At 35.1% G+C, this 18,269-nt stretch overlaps 1 long non-coding RNA gene across 1 annotated transcript; it reads right to left on the bottom strand.

Moving 5' to 3' along the window:
* On the bottom strand, positions 1 to 18,269 carry LOC131147660 (uncharacterized). Its single transcript, XR_009134893.1, has 2 exons — positions 17,901 to 18,269; positions 1 to 231 (listed from the first exon to the last, which is right to left on the bottom strand). It is a non-coding gene; the product is annotated as an uncharacterized LOC131147660 (long non-coding RNA).

The raw sequence follows: 18,269 nt of genomic DNA, 5'->3' as shown, positions 1-18,269 counted from the left end.
TTTATTAAAGAACTACAAATCACCACTTTATTCATAACCAATATATTCATTATTCACATCCAAAAATTATTCAAAATCAAATTATGCCTATTTACAAAACAATCATTGCAACACATATAATTACATTTTTACGATAAAATCTCAATTGCTTGTTCAATAAAACAACTTGCAATAAGGGTGGATGTTGTGAAACTTTGCCCCTCCAACTTTGCTGCTCCAACTAAACATTGCCTAAAAACTCAAATTAAAAATATATACATATGATAAAAATATATATAATAAATGGTTAAAGAATACGCTACTTTCTATTAAACATATAAAAACCATGGTGTTCTACAAGACCATCTCTGAAAAATTCATCACTAAAATTCAAGTTCATTAAACAATTAGAACCACCATACCTTCCTAGTTTCTACATTTATACTTTAGTATTCAATTTCTCTTGACACCTGATTTTGTCCAGGTGTCAATTCACCAAGCATGCGGGGCACATTTCGATCGAAGGCCCAAGATGAAGTTTGGCGAGCCTTTTTTCCTTTTTCTACCTTTATTTTTTTACCTTTCTTTACTTTGCTTTCGCCATTTTTTAATATCCCAAGTAGTCTGAAATGTTTAGGCGGGGTCTAACGGCAATTTTGACATCAAGCATGCAAATTGAGACGAAATTGTGGTCATTTCAAGCTTCTCTGGTTGTTTTTGTCAAATCTGACTGTATCGAGTGATTCAGAGTAGTATGAAATGATAGGAAGAGGTATGACAGTGGTTTTGACTTCGAGCACGTAAATCAAGGTAAAACCTGTCATTTCGGGATTTTATGATATCTTTCTATCATATTTAACTACACCGAGTGATTCAGAGTAATTTGAAATGGTAAGATGAGGTTCGCCAATAATTTTGACTTTAGATGCTCAAATCAAGGTGAACTTTTGTCGTTCGTGACCTTTTTGGACTTTTTCCACCAATTCTAAATCGAGACAAGACTCCTATTAATTTAGGCTTTTTGACTCACTTTTCGCCAAATCTTACTACAGCAGGTAATCTAAAGCGGTCCAAAATGGTAAGGAGGGTCGTCAATTTGTAATTCTAAACTTCTATAATTTTCTGGATTTTTTTTCACTCTTGGAATTTTTAACTATTTTTGGTGAATCCTACATACTTATTTCTTTAATCTAATAAAAAAATTAAATATTATAATATTGTAGTATATTCAGTTTTAAAAAATGAAATCAAAATATTTTTCAAAAAAAAAAAAAAAAGAGAAAAAGAAAATGATTCTTCAAAAAATAAAGGATAGTGCATGTGTGCAAGTGCCCACATGTGGTTCACATGCACAGGTGCGTGCACGTGCCCCCCAACTAATTGATGCGACTTTGTTTTGGGATCCTCTTTTCTTCCTCCCTTTCCCTCCCAACCATGCCCCCCCCCCGCCCAGGGGGCATGGTTGGCAACCTTTGTTAGTAATGTTGGTAGGGGGTCCCCCTCTCCCCTTCACACTCCCGTGCCGCCTGTGACACCCCTGCCACCTCTACTTCATGCCTCCCTCACCTTCTACCTTGCTAGCCACATTGGCAATGCGACTCCCATGGCTACGCTAGAGTTGCACTGCCCCACCTTCATTATAGACTTTCCTAGTCACTTTCTACCAACTGACTGCATTAGGTGATTTGGAGCAATCTAAAATAATAAGGAGAGACCTAAAGTGATTTTGACTTTGGTCATATAAATCGAGGCAAACCACTATCATTTTGGGCCTTTTCATCTCCTTGTGCCAAATTTGATTGCATGGAGTGATTCAAAGAAGTCTAAATTGGTAAGAAAAGGTTTAATAATAATTTTGACCTCAAGCACATAAATCGAGGCAAAAACTTATCATTTCAAGATTTTCTGATCTCTTTCTGCCAAATGTGACTGTGCCAAGTGATTTGAAGCAATCCAAGATGGGAAAAAGAAATATGTCAGTGATTTTGACTTCAGGCGCACAAATCTAGGTAAAAACCTATCATTCCTAGCTTTTCTAATTTTTCAGGCCAATTCTAACTATGACAAGTGATCCAAAACAGTTTGAAATGGAAAGGTATTGTTCTTCAGTAATTCCACCATCTAATGCCACCCTAACTAGTGTTATTTTGCCAGATCATGCCATGTGTCACCCATTTAGGGTGACAAGTGACCTACTAACCTTTTCTTTTCTTTTTTTTATTGCGAGACACAGTCGTGTGCTGCCATGTGGTTGAGTGGCGTCATCCTAACGTCACCCAGCAGGTAGGAGACGGGACGATGCTACCACGTATCACTCCCAATGAGTGACACGTGGCAATGTACGAATGCCTCGAATTTTTTTTCCCTAGGTGGCTGGTTGCCTACCCCACCTTTTATTATTATTATTGTTGTTGTTGCTACTGCTGCTGCTATTGTTGTTGTTGTTGCTAGTGCTATTGTTGTTGTTATTGTTGTTGTTGTTGTTATTATTATTATTATTATTATATTTTCTTTTTTACCTTTCATCTTTTTCCTTTTCATTCTTCCCTTTCTCTCCTATTCTTTCCCCCTCTCTTTCTCTCGAAAAAGAACCCTACGGGTTCTCTACCCTCCCTCTCTTTGCCATCACTATCGAATCTCCACCTAAGGGTTCTCTACCCTCCACCGCCACCATCTCCCTCTCATTATTATTATTATTATTATTATTTTCTTTTTTTCCTTTCATCTTTTTCCTTTTCATTCTTCCCTTTCTCTTCTTTTCTTCCCCTCCCTCTCTCCCCTTCCTTGGGGTATTGGCTAGGTTTTAGGTTGACCCTCGTCAATCAGATTTGGTTCTAGGCTAAGTCAAACCAACCAATTCAGATCCCTAATTGGATCTAAATTCAGTTGCTAAATTCAGTTGATCTTAAAGGGCTGGTGGATACATTGCCCAATCAACTTGTCCACTTAAAATGACATTCAAACGCACAATAAGCCCAACACCCTATATTCATGCAAATCCCCAATCCTCACTTCAACCAAAGACATCTAACAATCAAACAGCCACACTTCTAATCATTTTTCTAAAAATTGGTATTGTACTCAAGATTTCAGTCTAGATCATTACCACAATCAAGCTCAACATTATTCAAACATGAAGCACCTTTACATATGTAAAATAAAGCAAGTTCCTTCATGGACTTCTTTGTAAGAGAACAATCAAAGAACAAATGGTTTCTATCCTCAAACCCCATGCCACAAAACCTGCAATTTGTGTTCAAGACTTTGCCCCAAGAGAAAATTCTGGAAAGATTAGAATCCCTGTCTGAAATTGCCAACCAAGCTATAAAAGCATGCTTTGTAATATTATATTTGAACCAAACTGTTGCGTGCTGCTAGTTGATCTTCTCTTTTTTATTTCTAATAAGGTTTCAAGCCGAGCAAAAAGTGAAGTTCCCCTTTGCTGATAATTTTCACACAACATAATCCTTCTTTGCTGATCTATATGAATTCTCAGAACCTCCTTAAGCTTAATTGAATCTATCGCCATTCTTCTTGGCCATTTCCAGGAATTATTATTCCAAAATTGAGCTATTTTGGAGTCAAGTTACAATCCCATATCAATATACAGAGAGCGGCTCAAAGATCTGTTTAAAGGAGAGATAGGCAACCAGTTATCAAAGAAAAAGTACCTTTTTAGTCCATTTCCAACCATTATATTAATACAAACATAGGAAACCTTTCTGCTTTCAAGAATTTTCTTACAAACCCACATACTATTCAGAGCAATCTTAATTGCCCAAATAGATCTGCCTTTCAGTTTGTAGGAATGGATCCAAATGAACCACAAGAAGGTTTTTAGAGGAGTAAAGAAACCATAATAACTTTAGAGCTGTTATGTCCTTCCATTCAGAGAGAAGCTTTATATCAAAGCCTCCCTTATCCACCAAAGGCTTACGTCGACATCAGCCCAATTCCCCTTGAAAAATTGAGTGTTCCAATCAATGCCTTTCCAGAGAAAAGCTTTAAACTTCCTCACCAAATCATGAATTGGGAACTTGGGAGGAAGAGAATAGATGCCCAAAAACCATGAATACTACTCAATACAGACTTGCCAAGCTGTAATCTACAAAAACAAAAAAAGAAATTTTTTTGTCCAGGAAAAAATCCTAACAGAAATTTTTTCCTGTAGGAAATCACAATCAGTTTTATTGATCCATTTTGTAACTAGAGGTATACCCAGGTATTTGATAGGTAAGGAGCCTCTCTTAACTCCCAAGAACTTGCTATAGAATTGGCAAGATTACCAGTGATACCAGAGCAGAACAACTCAGAATTATTAGGGTTGCATTTTAGACCTTAAATTTTATAGAATATAGAGAGTATGCCTTCAATACTATGTCATATTAAGATCTCCAGTTGCCAAAACGAAAAGATCATCCACATAGCTAAGATTTGTTATATTTAGCTTCATGCAATTATAATGATAGGAGAGAAAAAGACCATTCTTAGCTGCATGACTCAAGAATCTTGTTAGAACTCCCAAAAACCATAACAAAACTGCAAGGGGAAATGGGATCTCCTTGCCTGAGACCTTGCTTACCTTTAAAATAACCTTGAGGAGAACCATTAACAATGGAATAGAAAGGAGACATAATACTTTCCCTTATACATTAAATAAACTTAGTATCACTACAATTCACGATCTGAATAACTAAATTCCAATTTACACAATTGAAAGCTTTTCCCAAATCCACCTTCAAAGCAATTTATAGAATATAGAGAGTATGCCTTTAATACTATGTCATATTAAGATCTCCATTTGCCAAAACGAAAAGATCATCCACATAGCCAAGATTTGTTATATTTAGCTTGCTGCAATTATAATGATAGGAGAGAAGACCATTCTTAGCTGCATGACTCAAGAATCTTGTTAGAACTTCCATAACCATAACAAAACTGCAAGGGGAAATGTGATCTCCTTGCCTGAAACCTTGCTTACCTTTAAAATAACCTTGAGGAGAACCATTAACAACAATGGAATAGAAAGGAGATGTAATACTTTCCCTTATCCATTAAATAAACTGAGTATCAATACAATTCAAGATCTGAATAACAAAATTCCAATTTACACAATTGAAAGCTTTTCCCAAATCCACCTTCAAAGCAAATCTTGCTGGCTTTTGATCAAGATGATAGAGATGAAGCAATTCTTGAGCAACAAGGATATTATCAAAAATATTCCTTCCTTTTATATAAGCAGTTTGACTCAGACTTATAAAAGAAGGCAAACAACACTGAAGCCTATTTGCAAGAATCTTGGTAATGCATTTGTATATAATGTTGCAACAAGCTATAGGCCCAAATATCACTAGGATAAGCAGGATTTTGAACTTTAGGAACTAATACCAAGAAAGTAGCATTAAAATAGAGCAGCCTTAAGTTAAAAAAAAAATTAAAAAATGTATAAAAAAAAAAATTTCACTGCATCGCAAACATCCTTTCTAACGATTCCCCAACAATGTTGATAAACTTAGCATAAAACCATCTAGCCCAAGAGATTCCCTATCAGAGAGGGAAAATATAGCTCTCTTAACTTTATAATCATCAATATCATTTATAAAAACCTTCTTTGCATCATCATCCCAAGAGAAATTAAGAATACTCCTGAGGTAAGCAAGGTGACATGGAATATCCTTGTTCCTATTACCCGATAAGTTTTGAGTCGAAATTCAGCAATTCATTATATACATCATCAGAATCATAAATCCTTTTACCATTTGAATCAATTAATGGATCTCATTTTAAATCTTCTATGTTGACAAACTTCTGAGTAGAAACAATTGTTTCTATCCCCAAGGCACAGCCAGTCAGCCTTAGACTTCTACTTTAAAAACTCTTCCTCAGTCGTCAAAAGCTTAAGATGGTCATATATCTTTGTATTTAAAGATTGAATATTCAATAGCCCTTCAAGAAAAACTAGGATGAGCTAGTGATAGGTCTGCCCTTGTTTTTTTTGAGTCTACTATCCCTATTTGAGAAATACCTCTTATGAAACTCCTTTAAAAATATTTTAAGAAGTTTCAACATTTTACAAAGGATGTAAATAGGAGTACCACAAAACCTGCAGTTCCGCACCTTCGCTACCACACCCAAGAAGTCCTTATGTTTACTCTAACAATTAAGGAATCTAGAAGGCATTTTAGGAATTATACCCTTTCCTTGACTCTGAATATAACCAGGAATAACTTCTGAACTCAGATGTAACAGGTTCAAAAGAGTATAATTGGTGACAAGAATTCTATCCCGTTTTATGGCTATGAAACCCTGTTCTCTATTATTAGACCATGTGAAGTGGGTTCCTATAAAAGGAGCATTATCCAGACCAGTTGATGACGAAAATTGATTGAAATCATCAATTTTTAATGAATTTCCAGCAATGATTCAATTTGAACCTTCTGAAGCCAGCTTCAGAGTATTAAAATCTCCCAAGACCATCCAAAACATATCTCTGTATCTGCCTCCCAAGTCAATTAATTCATTTCAAAGATCTGCTCTTTCAGATTGGGAATTTGATCCATATATGAAAGAAAACCAGATTGTAGAAGAGTTAAAATTTACTCTAATATAAATATGCTGAGAGCTTGCTACAACCTCATCAACTTTCATAGATTTTGGATTAGAACCAATCCATATTCTTCCAGTCTCCATTGAACGTTTATAATCATGGAGAAAGCACCAGCCTTTGTGGATATTTCAAGTGACTTTAGTCAAACTATCAGCTTTTATTTTATGCTCCAACAAATCCATTAACTGAATATTAGTAGATATTATAAATTTCCAGCTTATTTCTGCTTTAAAGGGTCATTTAAGCCCCTAGTATTCCATTCTGCAGCTTTCATTCTTTTTGTTTTTGCACAATTGACTGACATTTTGCAGCCCATCCCTTCTTCTTGACCTTTTAAGTTTTCCTTTTTACCAGAATCCACCTTACCATTAGATTTAGCAATTGAAGATTCTTGGGCAACCTTACTCTTACCTGCAGATTTCTCAATAGAATTTATCTTCATTTGACTGGAAATCAGTCAATATATCTTCTTGCTGATTTCTCGTTCCTCTATTACTTCCTGAAGAAAAGAAAAAGAAATTTTTCCATTCAATATGGGCTACTTCCATAGGATTAGATACAATATTCTTCCTGTTGATTTCTTGGTCTGAGCATCCTCAACTTTAACTGCCAGCTTTTCTCACCAACTTGAATATCTTTGTTTTCACACAGTCATTCTCTTTCTCAGCCAACAAAGTTTCTTGACAGATATTTTTCCAAACATTTTTACCTCTGCACTTTTTTCATAGAATGACCAAAACTAGAACAATTTGGACATTTTTCTGGCTTCCAAGCATATTTATTCTATATCAATCTTAGCAATTTCCACACATGGCATTCTGGGAAGTCATCTTTGAAATCTATCTCAATGCAAATTCGTGCATAGGAAAGATCTATTCATCCTCTTTGTATTCAAGTCGAGGAAGAAAGGGAGTCCCACTGCACTTGCAATGCAACTTAATCCCACATTCATCCAGAATATTGAAGGAATATTAAAAAAAAAAAATACTTTGCCCAAATAGAGATTTTATTTAACTGAATTTTCTTAACTTCAACTAGAGGATTCCAAGGATTGAGGAATAGTGGAGTATTTCCAAATCCAATGAACCATGGACAGTTCTCCAGAACCCAGACTTTCCCTTTGCTACATGTAAACCCCTACTGCCAAAGAGAAAATTTCAATCTCATCTAATTGGCTTCACATATGATTATGGAGGAGGTTTACCTAGAAAGTTTCCAATTAATGTGTCTCCCCTTTTATTAGAATATCTTGTATGTGTCTTAAAAACAAAGTTTTATAGGATGACTATAAGACCAGCTATGCTATATGGATCAGAATGTTGGGCAACTAAGAAACAACATATCCAAAAAGTGAAACTTGCCAAGCTAATAATGCTTAGATGGATGAATGGTAAACATTGATAGATAAATTAAAAAATGAACATATTCATAGTAAGTTAGGCATAGCTCCTGTAGAAGATAAGATAAGAGAGGGGCAACTCAAATGGTTTGGGCAGTGGGCACTCGTAACATAAGCCACATAGTGCGCAAGTGAGGAAGAGTGATTTGTTATTGTGACGGATAGTAGAAGGGATAGGGGTAGATCTAAAATAACTTGGAATGAGATAGTAAGGATTTAATACCCCTGAATTTATCAAAATAAATTGTCCATGATCGTATAAATTGACAAAAAAGTATTCATGTAGTCGACCCCACCTAGTGGGACTTAACGCTTGGTTTTGTGTTGTTGTCTTCAAGAGGTTCGACAATCGTTCTTCCATTATTGCCCAAGGGCTTGCAATATTGAAGACTTGAATCATTCAATGAAGATGAATCAAATAGCTGCCTCCAATTTCCTTCCTTAATGTCCTTTGAATCAGAAAATTAATTTGATGCTTCATTCCTTTAGTTTCCGTCAACTCTTGAACATTAATACTAGTAAATTTCAGCAAATCTGAATAAGATTTTTCTAATTGATTATCCATAATGGAGATTCAACACTAAAAAAAACTCAAAAACAATACAGAAATTACAGAAATTGAATGAGAATGAATCAAGATTAAGATAAAAAACAATCGTCGTCGCAAGTTAGTTCAAGAACAGTAACATGCACAAGAAGGAAATCAAAAAACTTCCTGCCAAAACAATGGTGTTGTTGTATCATCATCATCATCATCACTGATTTTCTCTAGTGTTAATTTTTAAAATATTATCTATTAATGTTCTTATTTTTATGTTTAAGAAAAATTCCACAACGAAAAAAAAATTCCAAAAAAAAATTGAAAAATATAGACAAATCTTAAAAATAAAAATAAAAATAAAAACATAGGGAAAAACCTAGAAAAGCAATTAATATGTTAGACAATGCTCTGAATTTAAAAAAACGAAAAGAAACCCCTTCCAAAGCCATTTTTTCAGCCTTGAACATATACATTTCTTTATAGTGCTTAGGTTGTGCCTTAATTCATTCTTGTTTTGTATACTTGTTTTTTTTAGCAATTTTGATGTCTACTCATGCTTTCTTAGTTATTTAGGTATCAATTCGAGCCATGGTTTCCTGTTTTAGGTTTTTGATCCATATTGGTTTCTTGCGAACTTCTCTCCACTAATATGATGAGTTGGTTGGTAGAATTCTACTGAATGGTACTTTTCCTTATTGTTAACATGTTTCAAAGGCTCACCCCTACTCCGGCGAATCTTCGAATCGTCTAGACACGAATAACGAACTTGAATTATGAAATTTAGTATTTGAGAGGATGAGATGTGGATCAATAACATATCAACAAAATTGTTACAAGCCTATTTTGTCTTAGGTAAGGTTAGAACACCTAATCAGTTCCTATTAATTTTAAAGTCTACTAGCTACTCCTAGGGTCCAAAGAATCAATAATTTTCGATTTGCGTACCAAATTCCAATGTACATTTATGCAAAGAGAAGGTACAAACACCCCTACACACTCATCCTTTCGAAAGGTACCATGATAATATTGATATGTTCAAACATTAAGCAAGTAAAGTTTTAAATTCTTTCAATTTCATGGGATTACCACCCTTCAAGTATTATTTTACCTTACAACCATAAGATATCCTATAAGAGTCTTTAGACTTTCCTCACCTCGAGAATCTCAAGAAGAACGTTACCATGCCACTTTCGGATTCCGTCATAAAATTAATTGCTTTGTGTTTTCAATTTCTGTTCATTTCAATCCTTTCACAATTCAAATAAAGGTCCAAAGATCATCACACATACATACACATAAAATACCACATCATTGAAGCTATATTAGAAAATTAAGCCAAAGACGTAACCTTCCAATCAAATCAAATTGGAATGCCTTCTCATGCAAATCAAACACATTTAAACTGGATGTCAACACCTTAGGTTCAAGAATGGGAAGTTTCATACACAATAAGCATCATATTGTCATTAAAGCTCAATCTTTCGCATATTTTCACTCTAAAAACCCAAATTTAAGCACAAACTAAGTCCAAGTCATTTCAAAAGCTTCAAAACTCACTAGAAATTGCTCAAGAATTTTCGGAAATTTATTGGGAATTTTTGGCAAGATTTTTAACAATTTATAAGGACTGAAATACAAAAAAATGCAATAAAATGATCTAATAAGGGATAAAAAACCTAACAAAAAAAATCTAAACCCTAGAAATAAATCCCCTAAAAAGCTAATGTACCAAACTAATCAAAATCTTGCAAAAAAAACATTTTTTAAATTAAGTAACACTAAATTAAAGAAAATAAAAAATAAATGCCAATAGATGAGATAAATTGAGAAAAATGGTCCTAAAATAGAAAAATATTTTTTCAGACTTCCCCTCATTTTTCTAGATTTTTTTGTAATTGAAATTTTTTTTAAATTTTTAAATTTTAAACAAATTAAATAAATAAATAACAAAATAAAATAAAAAAGGAGTGAATCAGTCAATAGGTTTGCATCCATAGTTGAACCAGTTTTAGTTAGCACATATGCACGTGGCATGTGTTCCAAACGGACCAATGTAATTTCTCTGGTCATCTTCTTCGATGACGCATTGGAGAAGACGATGTAACCCTACATGTTGTAGGTCGTCTTTTTGGCCTCTCTTGATGGTGAAAACACCATCCAACACCTTCATTTTTTTCTTCTCCATCCCAACCCTCAAAACCTTTGAAACCTAACAAAACCTGTATTTTAAAACCATGATTGCCCGTCAGTAACGATAATGGCGACAACTAGAATTTCTTTGTTTTTGGGTGCTTTTGCCTCTTCCAAAGGTGTATTTGGGGTCATTTGACCTTACTGAGGTCACATAGACCATCAAAATCTAGTCATGCACCCCTGAAACCCCTCTCTCTCTCTCTCTCTCTCTCTCTCTCTCTTTCTTTATCTCTCCCTCCTTTGCTTTTGTTGGCTATTTTGGACCCTCTCTAACCTAGGGCTACTCTCAAACATGCATAGATAAAAAAACCCTAAGCTTGGAGTCCTCTCCATTCTCATCCCTGTTTGGACTCATCCATGAACACAAGCAACTAAAGTAAGCTCTAACGGATTAATTTTATGTAAGAACACCCTAAAAGTTGAAACTTTACCATAACATCCATCATAAAAATTGAATCTTCATCTCATGTATGAAGAACATGATGCAAATATCAACTTCACATATGCAAATAAAGGGTTTCAGCAACTTGATCATCTATGCACACCAAAACTCATAAAATCATGCAACTAAATATGAAAATTAGAGACTTACCTTACTCTTTTGAAGCTTTGATTCTTCTAACCTATAAGCAACCTTAATTTCTTCCTCCAACTTGAATATTCTATCCTCAAGCTTTAAGATTTTCTCTCCAATCTCCCTTCTTATTCCCTTTCTCTTCCTTTCTTCTCTTGCTCTCCGGCTCTCTCTTGGCCTTCTCTTCGATTGTACACTCCTTTTTGTGCTCAAAGTGTGTTCCCACTTTGACTAAGAGCTATGGCTTCCCTCTCATAGAAAAATTAAGGGAGCTTACCCTAATCTTAAATTTTCAAAAATGCCCTTTTAAAACAAAGAAACCTCTTCTATATCCTAAAAGAGATTTTGGCAACAAGTTCTACCTTTTCCAAGGAAAGGAGCTTATCCCCATCTAGGATAACTCCTCAATTAACCTAATTAAGGCACAATTAAATCTTTAAAAGTGCAATTAAACACCCTAAATTACACAAAGAATGGTAAAGGGTGAAAGGAAGAGACTTCAATTGTCCTTAGTTGCTAAACTATCCTCGCCTATTTTTCAAATTAATTTCAATCTAGACAAAATTAGCTGTCTACACTCATCCTTTCCTAGGCATGGTAAGAGTATCTCTTAAAACCATATGCTCGATAGATTATCAACAAGAATGTCATTAGAGGGTAAAATGAATTAACTTCCTTTGTCTATTTAAAATTGTCTCTTTTCATAAAATAGGCCAAAATGAATATCTCTTTGCCAATTTTAAATTGCCTTTTTAAAAAAATCTTCAATTATGTTTTCAAAAATTTTCTTTCTTTATTTGGTCAATGATGATGAGCTAATTTATTTCAAAAACTTCCTTTTTTCAAACACATATTTTCATTCAAAAATTTGTATGCAAACCTAATCTTTTCATTCAAATTTCCATCTTTTCCAAACACATTTTTATTTTAATCAGTATGCACCCTGATTTAATTCAATTTCCATCTCTTCCAACATGTCTTCATTCAAATCGATATTTAAACCTGATCTCTTTTAAACTCATCATTTTCAAATAAACAATGTTGTTTCTTCTTTAATCTTTTTGAAGTTTCAAAATTAGGGTTTTTCAAGGCACCTTTTTCTTAAAGAGTAATGCTAGGATTTTCCAAAAATCCTAGCTTGAAAACTCTTTGATGGTGATGATCTCATCAGAGGATCGAAAGAGGATTTGTTTCCATTTGTTTCTCTTTATTGTTAAGCGCACACACACACACACACACAATATACATTGTCACTCATTCTTGGAATGAGTGTCGATGAGGATGCTGGTTAACTAATTTCAAATGATTACTCAATCACCTTCTCTATGTACAATTGCACTCTTAAATCCTTTCTCTATTTTGTAGATCTTCTAGGGACTTCTCTTTGTTGTTCCTTCTTTAATAAAGTGGCAGCTCCACTTTCTAGTTATTGTGTTTATCTTAGTTAATCGTTTCCTCTCCTTAAGGTTTCTCATTTCGGAGCCTATGCAAGCCCCTCGTTAGCATCCTTGGAAAGAATCCCGTGACGTAAAAAGGATTATCAATGAGGGGAAACAATGTATTAAAACTTGAAAGGATGAGGTTTTGAGAGAAGTGGTAGCGATCAAATGGACTAATCTATAGAAAGATTTGGTGGTTTCTAGCACAAATGGAGCCTTTAAGGCAATTTAGGTGTCTTTGTAGCGTGTCTGGGTTTTATTAGGGAATCTATGGGTCGATGACTGAAGGAGTTTTCTTTTAATTTGGGGCATTATAATTCTTTGTTGGACAATTTGGGGCATTATAATTTATGATACTCAAGTATGGCAATTTGATGTATCCTCAATGTCTAGAACAACTCGTATTCATTTTTACAAATGACCAATTATTGTTGTACACTTTGGAGCAGGGAATGAGATCTTCATATTCAACATTTTTTTGAGAAGGTAATAGAGTTACCAATTGGATTGTGAAATTCACAATCAATCTTGACTAACTCTCCCTCATATTGTTTTAGTTTAGTTTTTCTTTTCCAAATATCTTTGGGATTTTGTGCTTCATTCGAAAAAAATATATAATAATAATAACTATGACTTAGTTATGGACTTTTTTTTTTTTTTTGAAAGGTATTAGATGTAGTATAATAAGGGAAAAAGTTTTTAAAATCTACAAGTTTAGAGGGAGGAAACCTGGCAAAGAAGAAAACAAGAACATAAAATAAAAGCAAACAAAAGAATAGAGAACAATTAAGTAAACTAGCCACACGCACGCACGCGTGATGTGCGTGCTCCACAGCTTTTGAGTAGTATTTACAATAAAATAATTCTTCAAAAATAATAAATTAATATATTATAAAACAAATTATTTTAAGAGATGCTCAAATTAAGAGCTACTCGGATCATGAGATCTAGCCAAGGAGCTGCTCGGATTATGAGCTGCTAGGACTATGAAATCCAACCAGGGAGCTGCTTGGATTAAGAGCTGCTCGGATTATGAAATGCAACCAAGGAGCTGCTCGGACTATGAAATCCAACCAAAGAGCTGCTTAGTTATGAAATCTAGCCAAGGAGTTGCTTGGATCAAGAGCTGCTCGGATTATGAAATCCAGCCAAGGAGCTGCTCAGGTTATGAGCTGCTTGGATTATGAAATCCAGCCAAGGAGCTGCTCAGGTTATGAGCTGCTCGGATTACGAAATCCAACCAAGGAGCTGCTCAGATTAAGAAATTTAACCAAGGAGCTGCTCGGATTATAAGCTGCTTGGATTTTTGACAAAAGAACTGCTCGGATTGCTTTATCCGAACAGATGCTCGACTCAATCAAAAACACAAAAGTACAGCCAAACAGCTACTCGGAGTGCCCTAAACTCCCAACCAGATATTCGGCTCAGACTAACCGAAGCCTAGCTCGGCGGTCAACAAACGACTCGGATGAGCTAAGGCGGAAAGAACGACTCGGCTAGTGACTAATGCAGTCCTTTCTAATCAACCAATTTATTTCATGTCAATTTTTCCTATTCCTAAGCCAGTGGCGAAGGCATTAGAGAGGTTGCAAAGAAATTTCCTCTGGAGAGGAACAGAGGATGAATTAAACACCCATTGGCAAATTGGAATTCAGTCACTCGCCCCAAACCCTGTGGCAGATTGGGTATTAAACATCTAAAGATGATGAACAAAGCTCTCTTGGGGAAATGGATATGGCGATTCAGCAAGGAAGACAAAGGTTTTTGGAAATCGGTAATTTGCACTAAGTATAGATACAATGTGTACAAATGGTATCTGCCGTCAAGCTTGGGAGGACCTGGGTGGAGCCCATGGAAAAGTATCACCAACCTCATGCCAACAATTTGCGATAATATGAGAATCAACGTAGGGGATGGAAAAAAAACAAAATTTTGGCTGGACAAATGGGCAGCAAATTCCACCCTTTAAGAGCTATACTTGAATCTCTTCATGGTGGCTAGATAGAAGAATGCTACAGTGGCTGACTTGCTTAGCTTCCACAACAACAGGTCTTTCTAGGATATCTCATTTAACAGATACGTTAGAGGTAAGGAGGCCAACAAAGTTATTGAGTTATTCAATCTGGTTTACAATGTCGTGAGTAGTGGGGGGAAGACCAATTCAAGCTTGTGGGAGCTATCCACAACCCAGACTTTCACAGCAAAAAGTCTCTACAACTATCTTGCTCATAAGGACACCCAGATTAATCCAAGGTTTTCCTATAAACAGCTGTGGAACTCAATCATCCCCTCAAAAGTAAGTATATTTTGTTGGCTTGCAACTAAAAACAGAATTCTCACAACCGACAACCTTCAAAGAAGAGGATGGACATTAGCTTCTATGTGTATCATATGCAAAAAAGAAAGTGAAGGGGTTGATCATCTTTTTCTACATTGTCATTTCAGTAAGCAGATTTGGGCTATGGTCTTTCAAAGGATGCCTAATCACATAGTTATGCCGAAATCCTTAACAACAATGTTTCTAGTTTGGAACGTCTCAAAGCTTAAAGAGTGTCTTAGAAGATTGAAAGCAGCAATTCCAGCAATCAAATGTTGGGAAATCTGGAAAGAAAGCAATGGGAGAATATTCAGGGAGAAGTACTCTACAACTTCAATTGTATTTGACCGCTGCTTATCAAATATGTTTCACTGGTTTAAGTCTAATACCCTTTTGTCATCCTTAAATTGGTAAGAGTTCTCTTGTATTTTCTCTTATTTGGGAGGATGATTTAACCTTGCCTTTATCTATTGTCTTTTTTTGAGAATCCAAGCATCTTACTTGAATTGTCCTCTTTTAATGATATTACCTATCTCAAAAAAAAAAAAAAAGTGTAGGAATGGTATGCATGCGTGCATGTGAGTTCATCATGTGCATAAGTGGCCACATATGTATGGGCATGTAGAAATATGAAGGTAAAAATGCATATACATACATATGCATAAGTCTGTGCATAGATAAGTGTGTTTGTTCTTGTATATGAATTTGTGTGAGTGACTTGTCCATATGTGCATGTGTAGACATGTGAATGAATGCAAGTGTAGTGAACATGTTCATATGCATGTGCATAAATGCGCGTTGCATGGATGCGCATGATTAGTGTGCGCATGTATCTAAGCATGTAGATGTGCGTGGACATGTATAGGAAATGCACAAATATATATAAGTGCATGTGAGTATGAATATATGCATGTATACATGCAAGCATGAATTACATGTAAGTGGATATGCATAGATGTGTATGTCAGTATGTAAGTGAATTGTGTGGGCATATACATGATTTTGCATGAGTGTATACATGTTTTGTGTTCTTTGCATGACATATATATCCTTGTATATATGCATATGCATATGTCCACAATGTAAATATAAATAAAAGGATAAAGTTTTTATTTTAGATTTTGTCTTTTTAGTATTGTTATCATAGTTTTCCAATGGTTGTTGCTTTGTTTAAATCATCAATTTTTTTTAGAAAAATAAAAAAAAAAAAATGAAGAAGTCTTCAAAAAATAATAGAAATATCAAGAAAACGTAAAAATACTTTTAAAATTTGAAATTTTTCATAAATTTGTAAAATACTAGGAAAGCGTATACATGTGCGCGTGTAGACTCCTAAAATAGACAAGATATAGGAAAATATCTTTCTCCTAAAAACTTGAAAGGGGTGTGCCTAGTTCAATCACCTCGAGTCTTTTTGGTGATTGTATCAAGCACTATAGTACACTGCACATTTGCAATCTTATTTTATGCCTTGTGTAAAAACTAAAATTTGAATTCGACGACGAAACCTAAAAACTGGGCAATGGTATCCTTTCAGGATTTTAGAGGTGAAAATAACATCCGCAATGGTAAGACTATTCAATATGAAAAGGTTGGTAAATTAAACACGTACAAAAAAGTCACAAGTCTTGATTGGTTAACTTTAAAAAGTAATCGTGGGCTAATTAGGTACCAATCATTAGGACAGGTGTGTAAGAGCGCTAATACCTTCCCCTTATATAACCATACTCCCAAACCTTACGCTGACTACTCAAGCTGAGACTATAGGTTCCTTGAACCTAAGTTTAATTTAGAAACTAAAAAAATTGTAGTAATTAGGTGACTTAACCACACCTAGGAAAAATAACATGTTGTTATGACTTCTTTGAAAATCTATAGATCATTAGACCCATAATCTCAACCAGACAATCTCTTGAAGTCTTGATCACCATTCAAGTCAAGGTGATTCAGGTTGTCCTTGGTCCCACACACTAGTCACCACAATTTTAAGCAAGACAAACATGGAGGAGGGGGCTTAATTGCTTCAAAGTCAAAACCCTAGCCCTTGTCATCTTCTTTAACGGCACAACTATCCTTAAAAACCTTAACATGGCATTTAGTTGTGGATTCAATCAACAATTTCTGAGAATCCTTGTTGATTTATGAGTACTCCTGTATTTGGTTCACATTTTAATAGTCGGAAATCCCATTCTCAAGAAATGTACATATTCCCACAAAAACCTGCAATATTGGTGTTCCTATTCCTATTATAAAAGGCAAGTGTTCGAATTTCCAACTTGGGGATTCCCCAAGAAATTATGAAGCGTTAAAAATTAAGACATAGTATAGACAACATATATTGTCTGGCTTTCAATTTACGAAAAATGCAAGATAAGTCATTTACCACCATTTATTTTTCTTCTTTCCCCTTTTTTTATTCAAAAATCTTTTTAAAAAATACAAAATTAAAAAAGTCAAAATTGGCAAACCTCATAAGGCCTATGTATTTTTGAAACCTAACGAGTCTCTCTCTCTCTTTTAATTTTTTTTTTTTTTTTTGGTATACATGAAAACTCCAGCCATCAACAAGCCCTCCGTACCTGATGCGGCACCAAACCCACGGACGGCGGCCCTCCCTGATTCGCCCTCCGGGTTAATCCGAATGCAGCCACAGTCCAAATGAGTCTCACTCTTTTTGCCAAAGGGAAAGTGAGTGTCTTTTTTACATTTTTAATGATTTAAATTTTTATTTAATTTATTAATTAAATTTCGCGCCCAAATAAATCAAACATAAAAAATTACATATATAAAATTGAAAAATCAACAAATAATATGCTTAGAAATCAAAGGTAAGAATTTCAGAAATCCCAACCTGGATAGTAGCGTCACGATGCCGGGACCCAAACGCCACTAAGATAGCTCTAACATCTTCCCGCCATGGAAGCTCCCTGCCGTCTCGGCCACATCATGGCTACAAATCTGCTCCTTCCACTCGTCTATGCCGCCGGAGCGAGTCCCCTCCTCCTCGGCAATGTTTCACTCTCTCAAATTTCATCCTCCATCTCGGATCCCTCTTCCGTTAATGTTTCTCTAGACTCTGGCTTCAAACCCCTAGAGGCCTGCTTGGATCCATATGGACTTGTCCGAATTCAAAATGGGTTCATATGGATCTGTTGCATCTCTGGATGATCCGTTTGAAACTCATGGTTAATAGCCCAAAAAAAAAAAAAAATGATAAGAT

The sequence above is a fragment of the Malania oleifera genome, chromosome 2 (genome assembly GCF_029873635.1).
Source record: "Malania oleifera isolate guangnan ecotype guangnan chromosome 2, ASM2987363v1, whole genome shotgun sequence".
Taxonomy (NCBI): domain Eukaryota; kingdom Viridiplantae; phylum Streptophyta; class Magnoliopsida; order Santalales; family Ximeniaceae; genus Malania; species Malania oleifera.
The sequence above is the reverse complement of the archived record's forward strand: the minus strand, read 5'-3'. Positions and strand labels throughout refer to the sequence as shown.